This window comes from Aquarana catesbeiana, linkage group LG04 (genome assembly GCF_042186555.1).
Source record: "Aquarana catesbeiana isolate 2022-GZ linkage group LG04, ASM4218655v1, whole genome shotgun sequence".
Lineage (NCBI taxonomy): Eukaryota > Metazoa > Chordata > Amphibia > Anura > Ranidae > Aquarana > Aquarana catesbeiana.
Window position 1 is genome coordinate 2,515,158 of NC_133327.1, and position 15,766 is coordinate 2,530,923.

Below are 15,766 nucleotides of genomic sequence, written 5' to 3' on the forward strand. Positions count from 1 at the left end.
GAGCCAAAGGCATCGGTGGGGGACCCCAAAAGAGAAGAATCGGGGCTGCTCTGTGCAAAACCATTACACAGAGCAGGTGAGTATACCATGTTTGTTTTAAAAAAAATGACTTTAAAGACTGTGCGGGGAAGATCAGCATCTGACCCCAGAGATGGTGGAGGCTGATAGACTGGAGGTAATATGAGGCATTACTATTACATTTAAAGTAAACTTTTACATGGAGGCAAGCCACATTACGTGGGAGCAGGGCACATTTCAAGGAGGCAGGGCACATTACATGTGCCCCAGTGTGAATGGGGTCTAAATAAAAAATGTGATCTCTGAGTCTGATGATGTTTATTAGATTCAACCTCCAATAGTATATACAGTATATCTCTTCTGTCTGTTATTCTCAGAGTGGATTAGAGATTTTGCTCCCTAATCATATAGTTGATTTTTTATATTTACCACTGCATATAGATTTTGAAGAATAATTTGCCTTTTTTTAAACCTTGCATATTAAATTATACACCACACTTTTTTTAAGGTTATTATCCGATTAATCGAAACAATAATCGGCCAACTAATCGATTATGAAAATAATCATTAGTTGCAGCCCTACTCTGGAGAGAGAGACCCTAATATAATCTTGGAGGAGGGGCGTTGACTCTGGCAACCCTGATTTAAGAAGGGGGATCTGGGGACCCTAATGTAAGGGAGGGTGACACTTTTGGGAAGCTGATGTAATGGGGGCGGCTCTGGGGACCCTGATGCAAGGTGGAGGCACTCTAGGGGCTCTGATGTAAGGTGGTGGCTCTTTGGGGACACTGATGTAAGGTGGTGGCACTCTGGGGACACTGATGTAAGGTGGGGGCACTCTGGGGACACTGATGTAAGGTGGGGGCACTCTGGGGACACTAATGTAAGGTGGTGGCACTCTAGGGACACGGATGTAAGGTGCGGGCACTCTAGGGGCTTTGATGTAAGGTGGTGGCACTTTGGGGACCCTGAGGTAAGGTGGTGGCACTCTGTCAGCAGTATGGTAGCACTCTGGGGGCACTGATGTAAGGTGGTGGCACTCTAGGGGCATGGATGTAAGGTGCGGCATTCTAGGGGCTCTGATGTAAGGTGGTGGCACTTTGGGGACCCTGAGGTAAGGTGGTGGCACTCTGTCAGCAGTATGGTAGCACTCTGGGGGCACTGATGTAAGGTGGTGGCACTCTAGGGGCTCTGATGTAAGGTGGCAGCACTGAGGTAAGGTGGTAGCACTTTGGGGACACTGAGGTAAGGTGGTGGCACTCCGTCAGCATTGTGTTAGCACTATGGGGGCACTGATGTAGAGTGGTGGCACTCTGGGGACACTGATGTAAGGTGGGGGCACTGATGTAAGGTAGTGGCAATCTGGGGACACTGATGTAAGGTGGGGGCACTCTCGGGACACTGATCTAAGGTGGTGGCATTTTGGGGACACTGATGTAAGGTGACGGCATTCTGGGAACGCTGATGTAAGAGGACTCTGATGTGAATATGATTCTCATCCTGTCTGCTCCACTCTTGTTTTGTTTTTTACTTCCCTGCAATCTATAAATTATATTGTAGATCTGACCAAGGTGTTCATTGTCTCAACAGTTGCTGGTTTTAATGATGTTCCTCTTTAAGGTAGGCTCAGTAAGACAAAAATATCTGTTTTGTGTGCATAAAAACATATGTAGTGAAAGTGTTTAATTAAAAAAATTCCTTTGTCCTGAGGTTTATTTGTGTCTGTGAGACTTTCAGTTTTGGCACGGTAATTAGTATTTTGTGGGTACAAGGACTTGGATACTGTATGTGCATTGTATACGACAGGAGGAGATTCTGTTCAATCCCCCTTTAAGACCCTCCCAGTGGCCATTCTCATGTTTGCAGTGGTGTTCATAACTTCTATTTCTGTTCTGCCCCAGAGAGGAAAGGATCCTATGCGCGTGTATTTTAAATGAAACCCATACTATATCATACGTGGAGGAGTCTAGATTATCAGCAAAGAAATACTGAATTTCCCTAACTAAATTATTGCCTTCAGTTCAAGGCTAGTCCCTCCGTAACCACTTCCGAGCTGTATGGAGGTGGGGCAACTTCTCAAACAATCCTTTTCCTCTCTCTGACCATCACCTTATTAGTTTCTCTCTCTCAGTCTTCCACCACCTTTGCCTCCAATCGCCTAACCATCACCCGTAGAAACTTTCACAACTTCAACTCTTCTCTCCTCTTTTCTGCTACTGACCACCTCTATGACAAAATCTCTCCCCTGTCCTGCCCCAACCAATCCACTTCCATCTACAATAAATCCCTGTCCTCCACCCTGGACAAGCTCGCTCCCCTCACTACACACAGAATCAGGCCTCGACCCCTACAACCCTGGCAAACAGATGACACTAAAATTCTCAAAAAACGTAGTCGCGCTCTTGAGCGTCTGTGGCACAAGACTAATACCCTGTACACAGGGTCGGACATTGATCGGACATTCGGAAAACAAAATCTATCGTTTTTTTCCGACGGATGTTGGCTCAAACTTGTCTTGTATACACACGGTCGCACAAAGTTGTCGGAAAATCCAATAGTTCTGAACGCAGTGACGTAAAACACGTAGGTCGGGACTGTAAACGGGGCAATAGCCAATAGCTTTCATCTCTTAATTTATTCTGAGCATGCGTGGCACTTTGTCCGTCGGATTTGTCTACACACGATCGGAATTTAAAGAATCGGATTTTGTTGTCGGAAAATTTTATAGCATGCTCTCAAACTTTGTGTGCCGGAAATTCCGATGGAAAAAGTCCGATGGAGCCCACACACGGTCGGAATTTCCGACAACAAGCTCCAAATGCACATATTCCGTCAAAGTCCGACCGTGTGTACAGGGCATAAGTCTCTCAAAGACAACCAATACAAATCTGCCCTCCAAAAATACTATACTTTCTTCCACACTTTACAACTCTTAACACCTTCTCATCCAGTCCCCTTAAACTTTTCTCTACCTTCAACTCTCTACTTCGTCCTCCACAGCCTCCACCCACTGACTCACTGCCCAGGAGATTGCTAATCACTTCAACAACAAGATTGATACAATCCGTGATGAAATCTCCACTCTACAGGTATCTCCCCCAGTTAAGACCCCATGTCAACAGGTAAAATTGACACTCCCCTTATTCAAATCTGCTACTACAGACAAAGTTGCTAAACTCCTTTCTATCGCCCACCTACCCACCTGCCCCCTGGACCCTATTCCCTCTCAAATACTACGGTCGCCCTCTCACTCTATCCTACACTCTCCAACTTACATCTTCAATCTCTCCCTCACCTCTGGTATTTATCCATTTTCCCTGCAGAATACCGCTTGCAACCAGACCAAAAAGGTACAGGACCCCCTTAGGAACGGTATGCCCAAAGGGAAATACACCCAATCTTCCCGCAAGCTCCCAAATATTCCTAAATCCTCATCCTCCTTCACAGCGCGGCCGTCTCCCGCCAAAGCGGTTAATATGGTGTCCCAGACGGAGGACACTGACCCAGGGCTAAAACAACTTTAGAGTCCATGCAGCTCGACATCAGCCTGATCCGCAGGGACATGGACTGTTTCCGCTCCAGGCTGACTGAAACTGAGAGGAGGGTAGGGGAGGGGGACCACCTTGCAAACACATGGAGTCTCACTCTGCACGCGCGTCCAGGGTTTTCATTTTGGTCTGCAGCGTGCGGAGGATGCTGAGAACAGGAACCGAAGGAACAACCTCCGGATAGTGGGACTGGAAGGTAAAGACCCAACGACATTCACTGAACACCTGTTGCGTACCCTCCTTCCAGATGCCCGGTTTTCAGACTTTTTTTGTAGTTGAGAGGTCACACAGGATGCCTGCTATCCGGGGGTCCCGGGAGCTCCTCCACGTACATTTATTTTGAAACTCCTGAACTCCAGGGACCGTGACCTAATCCTGCAGGAGGCAAGAAAGATTGAGGTACTCCGCCATGAGGGAGCGAAACGTATAATATTCCCCGATTATTCCCCAGCTTCCTGATGACGCAAATTGCGAAACGCGTAGAGGCTGCTGGGAAACACATACCCACGTGATCCAATACGAACGGGATTGGTGAGGACGCGAACAGACAAGAGGGGAGGAACGGAGGTCGCACAGCACACATAGGCGAACTAGGTGGCTATACCTACCCGTCCCTAACTGTTGGAATAGCTTTGTGCCGGCTGGGGGGCACACATAAATGTGAGTGCACAGTTTTTACTTTGTGTTTATAATAAACAGTATTAACGGTATTGCGCGATGATCGTTTTTATTCATGTTTCATGAGGAACATTATGGTCCAATTATATCTGTTGAAGAAGTTCCCTTTGAGTGGAGTGGTTATCCCCATGAATGAACCAAAGGTGTAGTTTTAAAGGAATATCCGGTGAGTGGCCAATCTCACAGGTGGAGGTGGAGCACTAAGTCACTAGCACATTGTATTATTACAAGCGCACGCCAATCACGGCAATTGACAGAAGATTTGAACGCATCACTGGGAGACTTTGCTATTATGTGACACACATTATTGAATTATTGAACTTTTATAAATTTTATAATTTTTGATATGTAAAAAAAAAAAAAAAAAAAATCTTTATTGATTGCATATGATCTTAGGTTGTATATGGAATAAGTTTGCACTTTATAGACAGGATATAAGCGTATTTAGATGGAAGCAGCGCATCCACACACACAGCACCTGTAATATTCCCCGATTACTCGGTCGATACACAAAAGCTGCGAAGATCCTTTGACCAAATTAACATGGACCTCCACAACCGCAATATTAAATATTGCATGCTGTTCCCTGCCCGAATGAGAGTCCAAGATGAGGAGTCTGTGCGTTTTTTTTTTACTCTTGAAGAGGTTGTCCAGATTGCTTAAATCATTACCAAGAGGATGACCCTGCTGACATTGTGCTTCCCCTTTCAATATATCCTGATTTACTGAATAGCCTGCTGGCCCTATGGCTTGCATAACTTTTAACTTTCTTGTTTTTCCTCAGCTCCTCCATCCACCTGTGATTACACCATCCCTGATTCTTCATAAGAACTTGTACTGTGAGTATATAAAGTTGCTACACAGGGATTGTATGTGAAACTATGATGGAGTGAGCTTCCTGCTCCTGTCAATACCTCTGACAGTAGTGATTGAAGTTCCAGGTTAGCAACTTGTTCCAGTTTAAGAGTCATACCCCCGGAACACTCTGGGAGACCCATTGATCTGAAGGGATCGTTTATCCTGATTTTTTTTTTTTGTCTCACTGACTGGACTCTCTGAGCACGTGCCCCACGGGCAGTTGTCACAATTCCTTTTGGGGAACAGGCACCCCACTGTTTTGGCGGTGGGGTGGGGTGGGAGGGGGGTGAGGTTCTTGCCAAAAGTAAGACGTATAATGTTGCTCTCTCACCACTAGAGGGAGCAGGATACCTAACTAAATGTGCATGGATAACTGAACTCACTACTAGAAATGCTGATATTTTGTGTAAGTTCTCTATAGTTTTAAGGCTGTTAGATTCACCATGGTGACCAAATGACCCCCCTTAAAGTCTTGTCTTGGAACGCACAAGGCCTAAACTCCAAGATAAAACATTCCTTGGTATTCAACTACATCAAAAAATACAACCCCCATATCTGCATATTGAAGGAGACGCACTTAACTGGGAGCAGGACACTGGCTCCTAAGAAACCCTGGGTGGGCTCCTATTATCACTCTACCCACTCCACCTATTCCAGGGGAGTCAGTGTCCTAATCCACAAAACACTACCCTTTACCCTCCTGGATCTACATTTGGATCCTGAAGGGAAATATGTTGCTATTCATGCTATGTGTGACAGGATGGAAATGATTATTGTTGACTGTATAACCCACCTCCGGCCTCCCTAAATGTTCTCCATAAATTGACCCCTATACTAGTTCAATACCCAGCTGCAGCTGTGTTACTAGCAGGTGATTTTAATATGCCCCCAATCCCAGCATGGATAAACTTGGCACTGATGTAACCTCTGACTCTCCACTGTCAAGATGGGCTGAGGAATATGGCCTTTAGTGATGTGTGGAGGTGGCGACACCCCAGGGAAAGGCAATTTACCTGCCACTCGGCCACATGTGCCTCCTTCTTTACAATAGACTTATTCTATGCCGGCGGCCCCCTACTCTCTTGCATCCAAGAGGTTAAAATCCTACCACGTGGCATTTCTGATCACGCTCCCCTTCTCCTACAGATTAACACGGACTCGCCAGTAGGCTCTAGCCTCTGGCGACTCTCAGGTTTCTGGATAACAGACGAGCGTCTTGCCCCTGAGGTTGCGGGAGAGATGGGCACATACTGGCTGCGTAACAGTGGGCCACCCTCCCGCCGATGGGATGGGGTGTATACACGATGACAATACTGCACGATTATTAGCAAGGTTAGGAAAAACAACAAGCTTGCACTTGAGGAGGCGGAGGGATGAGCCCATAGTTTAGAAACCAACTATGTGACTACTAGAGACGCAGGGACATTTGCAGCACTCCAAACGCTCCACCGAGAAATCTCTGTGTTGAGAGCCACCGCGACTCGGAAGCTCTTGCTGTCACAGTCACAGAGAATATTCGAGCAAGGGGAGAGATCAGGCGGATTGTTAGCATGGCTGGCTAGGGAACGCTCTACTATAGCACACATTGCAAACATTAAAGATGATCAGGGACATCTACAGGCTGACCCTGTCCTGATTAATGCACAGACAGTAAAATATTTATATAAAATATGGGGTACCTGGGCCAAAAGCTAGAATCCTCCCCACGCCACAGGAGGTCCCCGTTTTCCCTCAGATTGACAGATGGCTGAACCTTGTGCAGGTTTTCCTCCCAACCTAGGGAACCCCCTCAATCCTGTTATTGCAAATATGGTCAGTATAGGATAGGATTATTTGTAAATGTATGATACCTTGTCCTTTAAATAGAGATAACTCTACCTCCTTTTCTGCAGAGAATGTATTATCGATGTTATGTACTAAGATACACATGTGAATAACATTTAGGCTATGTCTTACATCTTGATGTAATCCCCATTGATGTATATCATTTGTTTTTTGTTTTTCTTTTCTTCTTTTTTTTATGTTTACAACTGTACTATATACTGAAATTTCTCTCCCGTTGGAGATCAATAAAAACTTTTCTATTTAAAAAAAAAAAAGTACTATAATAGGCCCATCCTATCCAGGGGCGTTTTAGGGCAGCTTGTAATTGTCCTGTAACATGGGTCTCTACCGGGACCATAATGTCTGCCCTTTGTGACTTAAGGAAAGTAAAGGCAGCAGTACGCTTAACCTTGTTGTGCATCCCCCGCACATTCCATGTCAAAAATGCAAGATGTCATTGGGGATTTGGGCGCTATATGAAAGAACAGTAGACAATCGGACCAGCAGGGCTGCAGACAAAGACCCTTAACAGCATGCATCGTACCAAGCAATTCTTAATGTACCAATATAAATCGTTATGTGCATTCCAATTGGTGAACATGAAATAGAAAAAACAACCGTAGCTCAGTCGTGTTGATCGAGCATTCCTTAACCCTCCCAGCTCTTCACCCCCCCCCCCCCAACCTGGTGAGAGCATACATTCCCCAAAATCAAACAGTTGAGTGGTTATCCAGCAGGCTGAGCTGGCTGGAGGTACATGACTAAAAATACCGGAACTTGAGTCAAAAGTTACTAACAGGAACTGAAGGCTAAACCCCATTATAGGGAAAAGGAAAAAAAAACCCCACATCACTAAGGGGGCGACTGTCCACTGTACAGCACGTGGTAAGGTAGTGGAGGGAGGTCAGTTCCCCACAAAATTTCTTCCGTGGGGACCACTTGCATCAAAGCAGGGTAGTGGGGTAGAAATTGCCTGTCCTCGGGGTCTTCTTTGTACACAATAGGTGTTGAGGGAGCGGAAACATCAGGAGTGTTCCAGTTTATTATGAAATGGGTAAGCATATAGAGGGGTTCAAGTCACTTCAATGTGCAGATTTTCCCCCCTCTGTATGAGTAAATTGCATTTTCAACAAAGATTCGGGTTCCAACACAGGAAAGCAAAACGGTAGGTGATCACACAAGCCATACTCACTGAGGCACCGGACGATCGGGCAGCTAAGCAGGGCGTCCATGTTGGTCCAGCCACGCAGTGGCCATGGCTGGGTCCTCGAAAAACTGTACCCAGCTTCCTCTTCCACAGCATTGCGTACTTGAGGTGCAGGGTACGTAGGCGGCATTTGACATCCTGAAACTGGGATCTCAGTCTCTGGACCTCATTAGTAAAACCTGGCAAAACCGCAACGTGAACATTTCCCACAGGGATGTTGCCTTTTTCTCTAGTGAGACGTAGAATTCTATCCCTGTCTCAAAAATTAAGAAATTTGGCTATAAATGTACGAGGAGGTGCTCCCTGCGGGGGAGGTTTTGGCGGTGTGCTCGTTCCACCGCGAACATAACGGAGAAGGCTTCCCTGCCATAGGCCTTAATAAGGAAGTTCTCAAGGAATTCCACTAGGTCATTCCCTTCTGCCTTCTCGGGAAGTCCAATGAACCGGCGATTGCAGCGACGAAGGCGATTCTCCATGTCATCTTGGTGTCCATGCAGCTGCTGTATTTTTCTCTGCACCTCCTCAGTGGTATGCTGTAATGGGTGCAGGATGTACTCTCTTCTACAGATGCGGGTTTGGGTCTCGGTAACTCTGTCTTTCAGCTTGGAGAGATCCTGGCGGATAAGTGAGATGTCGATTTTAACTTCATCTATCTTAGCCTTGGGAGTATTCTGCAGGGCGGCGATGGCCTCCAGCACCTTGGCTGTATCGGCCGTGTGGTGTTCCGAGTCAGAGCAGGTGTCGGCGCCATCTTCAGCCTGCTGGTCCTTGTCTTACCTGCTGTATTTCGCTAGCTGATTAGCAGTCTCTGTGTTTCTCTTTGGTGGGGACATGTTCCGTCCGAATCCCAGGACCCAGAGGAGGCTAAGCAGGGAAATTTGCAGGGGCATTTCCATACATCGGATGGTGCAATTCCAAGTGTAACAATGTATCACCCTTGATGTATAACCTTTTCTAGCCTAATTTGTCTCACTTTTTATATACCAGAGCTCGTATTTTAATCCATTTTTTATTTACGTTTTGTGCCTAACCATTTTTTTGAAATAAAAAATTCTGTGATTTTTACAAAATTTTGTTTCCTATTTGCTGCTATAAAGCCCCATGGGGAACCTTCCACTTTTTTCAAAGCAGGGAAATATATCCACAAGTTTAGCGATCAGGATAGTATATAGGATAGTTAGCAAGCGGAGCTCTCACAATCCACGTCCTACTCCATCGCTCTCCAGGCCACGTCCCCACGTCCTCGGCTTTCAGTGGAGATATCTGTATGATGCCTGCAGCTACAGGCATCATTCAGATATAGTTTTTTAGAGCCAGCAATTCTGAGCACAATAAGAACAATCATAGTGGCTTGATCATTCTTAGCGGTGACGGGAGGGGACATCTCCCTCTCCCGCCACCCTCCGGTGCTTCTCCAGGCTCTCCCGTGCGATTGGGGACCTGGAGAATGAATCGGACAGGACCGGAAGAGAGGCATAGAGATTTCCGAGGGACAGATGGTCCCCAGCAATCTCTATGATCCGTTATGACATCACGCCCGGGCTGCACAAGTAAACAAAGCCGAGATCTTGGCTAGAAAAGCATTTTTTTTTCAATTTTTTTTTTTTTTATCTTTATTTTTTACCTTTCCAGCCTGGAGGAGAGATATGGGGTCTTATAGACCCCACATCTCTCCATAAAGAGGACCTGTCACTTACCATTCCTATTACAAGGGATGTTTACAAATGTAAACAACAATGTCCAAACCACACATGTGAGGTATCACCGCGAATGTTAGAGCGAGAGCAATAGTTTTAGCACTGGACCTCCTCTGTAACTTTAAACAGGTAACTGCAAAACATTTTAACCCGTCGCATATGGAGATTTTCAAGTACTGTAGTTTGGCGTAATACCACGAGTGTGCGCAATTTTAAAGCGTGACATGTGAGGTATCTATTTACTCGGCGTAACATCATCTGTCACATTATACCAAAAAAAATGGGCTAACTTTACTGTTAGTAATGAAAATCTTTTTTCTCCCAAAAGATTGCGTTTGAAAAATGACCGCGCAAATACCGTGTGACATAAAAAGTTGCAATGACCGCCATTTTATTCCCTAGGGTGTCTGATAAAAAATATATATAATGTTTGGGGGTTCTGAGTAATTTTCTAGCAAAAAATTGATGATTTTTACATGTAGGAGAGAAGTGTCAGAATTTGCGTGGTATGGAAGTGGCTAAGCCACAAGCGACATTCATCTTCCGTAATAGGAGGTCAATATAAGGTAGTGAGCAAGCATTTTGTAAGGTGAAGGCACTCAGTAAGGATCTTCTACCCTTTCTGGTGACGGATGGTGTAATTTTTTTTTTCTTGCAATTTATGTTCCTTTTTTTTAATATTTACCGTATCTAAATTCCTTTATTTGGGTTTAGCGCAACTCTATAATGGTACATTTTCCATGTTTTGTCAGTAAAAAAAAAGCCATTGGGGGTTGGCAACCCTGCCAAGCACTACATTATGAGGGGGAGGTCACATTCTTCCCCATACCTATACCTAGAGACAATGGAGGAGCACCGTGAAGATGAATCTTATTGAGTCAGAGAGTGGGGTTTTGAAGAGACCGCGTTCCTATGGCTTGTCATTGGCAAAGAGAAAATCAACACATGCCAGCACAGTAGCTGGTGACCTCACACATTTGCTACCTCAAGCTAACTAGTGATCTTTGCTCATAGCCCCACCCCTTGTGGCCTATGACATGTGGTAGTACAGGCCAGGGTTTGAGGTGGTGTTGAAACATTCTAGATAGGGGTCAGAGCTAAGTCCAATACTTAGGGAGGGGTCCGGTAGGCCCCACCCACTACAGGCTGCCTGCAGAAAACTACAGGAGGGGGCGGAGAGAAGACCAGTCACCCTGCACAAGGAGAGAGAGCAGCAGTGACCGGTCTTTATCACAGCTCCTACACAGAGGCAGAGACTCACACTGTGGATGACTGCACATATCTGGAAGAAATACACGAAGTCACCAAGTTCCAAGAAGAATATACATGACCATCACCGCAAACGCCAGATCATGGGCAGTAATTTTAGCACCAAACCTCCTGTGCAAATCTAAGGTGGTAAGCTGTAAAGGCTTTTAAAGCTGATACCTATAGATTGTGAAATTTACGTTGTTTGTCGCTGTTGCGCGGATGTGCGCAATTTTAAGACGTGACATGTTAGGTATCTATTTAATCAGTGTAACATCATCTTTTATATTTTACAAAATAAATGGGTTATGTAAATTTTTTTTTTTTTGCATTAAAGTTCAGTGTATTTTTCACCAAAAAATTGCTCTTAAAGAACCGCTGCACAAATAACATATACCATGTGACATAAAAAAAATTTCAAAACCCACCATTTAATTCTCTAGGACAGTGATGGTGAACCTTGGCACCCCAGATGTTTTGGAACTACATTTCCCATGATGCTCATGCACTCTGCAGTGTAGTTGACCATCATGAAAAATGTAATTCCAAAACATCTGGGGTGCCAAGGTTCGCCATCACTGCTCTAGGGCCTTTGCTTTAACCACTTTTGGACCAAGCGTATTTCTGACACTTGTTTTTTACAAGTTAAAATCAGTATTTTTTGCTAGAAAATTACTTGGAACCCCCAAACATTATATATATATATATATATATATATATAGTGTGTGTGTGTGTATATATGTGTATATATATATATATTTTAGCAAAGAATCTGGAGAATAAAATAGCGGTCATTGCAATATTTTATGTCACGGTATTTGTGCAGCAGTCTTTCAAACGCAATTATTTTGGTATAAAAATACACTTCAATGAATTATTAAAAAAAAATAAACAAATAGTAAAGTTAGCCCAATTTTTTTGTATATTGTGAAAGATGATGTTATGCCGAGTAAATAGATACCTAACATGTTACAGTTTAAAACAGTTTGCTGTTTTTTACAGTTTGCTCACACTTGGCGACAAACTACGGTACTTAAAAATCTCCCGTGGCGATGCTTTTAAAAAATTTTAACGGTTACCAGTTTAGAGTTACAGTGGAGGTCTAGTGCTAGTATTATTGCTCTCGCTCTGATGATTACGGCAATACCTCACATGTGTGATCTGAACACCTTTAACCACTTCAGCCCCGGAAGGATTTACCCCCTTCCTGACCAGAGCACTTTTTACAAATTGGCACTGCGTCGCTTTAACTGCTAATTGCGCGGTCATGCAATGCTGTAACCAAACGAAATTTGCGTCCTTTTCTTCCCACAAATAGAGCTTTCTTTTGATGGTATTTGATCACCTCTGCCGTTTTTATTTTTTGCGCTATACACGGAAAAAGACCGAAAATTTTGAAAAAAAATGATATTTTCTACTTTTTGTTCTAAAAAAAATCCAATAAACTCAATTTTAGTCATACATTTAGGCCAAAATGTATTTGGCCACATGTCTTTGGTAAAAAAAATGTCAATAAGTGTATATTTATTGGTTTGCGCAAAAGTTATAGCGCCTACAATCTAGGGTACATTTTCTGGAATTTACACAGCCTTTAATTTATGACTGCCTATGTTGTTTCTTGAGGTGCTAAAATGGCAGGGCAGTACAAAACCCCCACAAATGACCCCATTTTGGAAAGTAGACACCCCAAGGAAATTGCTCATAGGCATGTTGAGCCCATTGAATATTCATTTTTTTTGTCCCAAGTGATTGAATAATGACAAAAAAAAAAAAAAAAATTACAAAAAGTTGTCACTAAATGATATATTGCTCACACAGGCCATGGGCATATGTGGAATTGCACCCCAAAATACATTCTGCTGCTTCTCCTGAGTACGGGGATACCACATGTGTGGGACTTTTTGGGAGCCTAGCCGCGTACGGGGCCCCGAAAACCAATCACTGCCTTCAGGATTTCTAAGGGCGTACATTTTTGATTTTACTCCTCACTACCTATCACAGTTTTGAAGGCCATAAAATGCCCAGATGGCACAAACCCCCCCCAAATGACCCCATTTTGGAAAGTAGACACCCCAAGCTATTTGCTGAGAGGCATGTTGAGTCCATGGAATATTTTATATTTTGACACAAGTTGCGGGAAAGTGACAATTTATTTATTTATTTATTTTTTTTGCACAAAGTTGTCACTAAATGATATATTGCTCACACAGGTCATGGGCATATGTGGAATTGCACCCCAAAATACATTCTGCTGCTTCTCCTGAGTATGGGGATACCACATGTGTGGGACTTTTTAGGAGCCTAGCCGCGTACGGGACCCCGAAAACCAATCACCGCCTTCAGGATTTCTAAGGGTGTACATTTTTGATTTCACTCTTCACTGCCTATCACAGTTTCGGAGGTCATGGAATGCCCAGGTGGCACAAACCCCCCCCAAATGACCCCATTTTGGAAAGTAGACACCCCAAGCTATTTGCTGAGAGGCATGGTGAGTATTTTGCAGCTCTCATTTGTTTTTGAAAATGAAGAAAGACAAAAAAAAAAATTTTTTTTTTCTTTTTTTAATTTTCAAAACTTTGTGACAAAAAGTGAGGTCTGCAAAATACTCACTATACCGCTCAGCAAATAGCTTTGGGTGTCTACTTTCCAAAATGGGGTCATTTGGGGGGGGGTTTGTGCCACCTGGGCATTCCATGGCCTCCGAGACTGTGATAGGCAGTGAAGAGTGAAATCAAAAATTTACGCCCTTAGAAAGCCTGAAGGCGGTGCTTGGTTTTCGGGGTCCCATACGCGGCTAGGCTCCCAAAAAGTCTCACACATGTGGTATCCCCGTACTCAGGAGAAGCAACAGAATGTATTTTGGGGTGTAATTTCACATATTCTCATGGCATGTTTGAGCAATATATAATTTAGTGACAACTTTGTGCAAAAAAAAAAAAAAAAAATTTGTCTCTTTCCCGCAACTTGTGTCACAATATAAAATATTCCATGGACTCGACATGCCTCTCAGCAAATAGCTTGGGGTGTCTACTTTCCAAAATGGGGTCATTTGGGGGGGGTTTGAACTGTCCTGGCATTTTATGCACAACATTTAGAAGCTTATGTCACACATCACCCACTCTTCTAACCACTTGAAGACAATGCCCTTTCTGACACTTTTTGATTACATGAAAAAATTATTTTTTTTTGCAAGAAAATTACTTTGAACCCCCACACATTATATATTTTTTTAAAGCAAATGCCCTACAGATTAAAATGGTGGGTGTTTAATTTTTTTTTTTCACACAGTATTTGCGCAGCGATTTTTCAAACGCATTTTTTGGGGAAAAAACACACTTTTTTACATTTTAATGCACTAAAACACACTATATTGCCCAAATGTTTGATGAAATAAAAAAGATGATCTTAGGCCGAGTACATGGATACCAAACATGACATGCTTTACAATTGCGCACAAACGTGCAGTGGCAACAAAATAAATACATTTTTAAAAGCCTTTAAAAGCCTTTACAGGTTACCACTTTAGATTTACAGAGGAGGTCTACTGCTAAAATTACTGCCCTCGATCTGACCGTCGCGGTGATACCTCACATGCATGGTGCAATTGCTGTTTACATTTGACGCCAGACCGACGCTTGCGTTCGCCTTAGCGCGAGAGCAGGGGGGACAGGGGTGCTTTTTTTTTTTTTTTTTTTTTTTTTCTTTATTATTTTTTTGCTTTTTTATCTTATTTTAAAACTGTTCCTTTCATTTTTTTTTTTTTTTTTAATCATTTTTACTGTTATCTCAGGGAATGTAAATATCCCCTATGATAGCAATAGGTAGTGACAGGTACTCTTTTTTGAAAAAATTGGGGTCTATTAGACCCTAGATTTCTCCTCTGCCCTCAAAGCATCTGACCACACCAAGATCGGTGTGATAAAATGCTTCCCCAATTTCCCAATGGCGCTATTTACATCCGGCGAAATCTAAGTCATAAAATGCTCGTAGCTTCCGGTTTCTTAGGCCATAGAGATGTTTGGAGCCACTCTGGTCTCTGTTCAGCTCTATGGTCAGCTGGCTGAATCACCGGCTGCATTCTCAGGTTCCCTGTTGAGACAGGAGAGCCAGAGAAAAACACGGAAGACGATGGGGGGGGGGGGGGGGGCATTCTCTCCCACTGCTTGTAAAAGCAGTCTAGAGGCTAATTAGCCGCTAGGATTGCTTTTACATGAAAGCCGACCGCTGGCTGAAAAGAATGATACCAAGATGATACCTAAACCTGCAAGCATCATTTTGGTATAACCACTCAAAGTCGTGAATGCTGTACCTGAAGACAAAAATATGGCTAACAATAAAGCACAGTAAACGGTAAAGTATAAAAAATTGCATACCTGAAAAGCAAACATGATAAAACATAATAACAATAAAACATTGCAGAATAGAATACAGTAAAAAAGAGCAGAACAATAGAGAGAATAGAGAGAGAGAGAATAGAGAGAGAACAATAAAACAACAACTATTATTTTTTATTTTATATTTTTGTTTGTGTTTTTTTTTTTTTTTTTTACACTTTTTTTGTAACTGTAACTTTTATAAATGTAACCGGTTCCAGGTTCGGGTCTCTCAAAATGCGATGGCATCTTGGGAGACCCTGTGAAAGTGTGTCCTAGTCTGTGCAATGCTGTACCCTACGCTAATACTCAGCT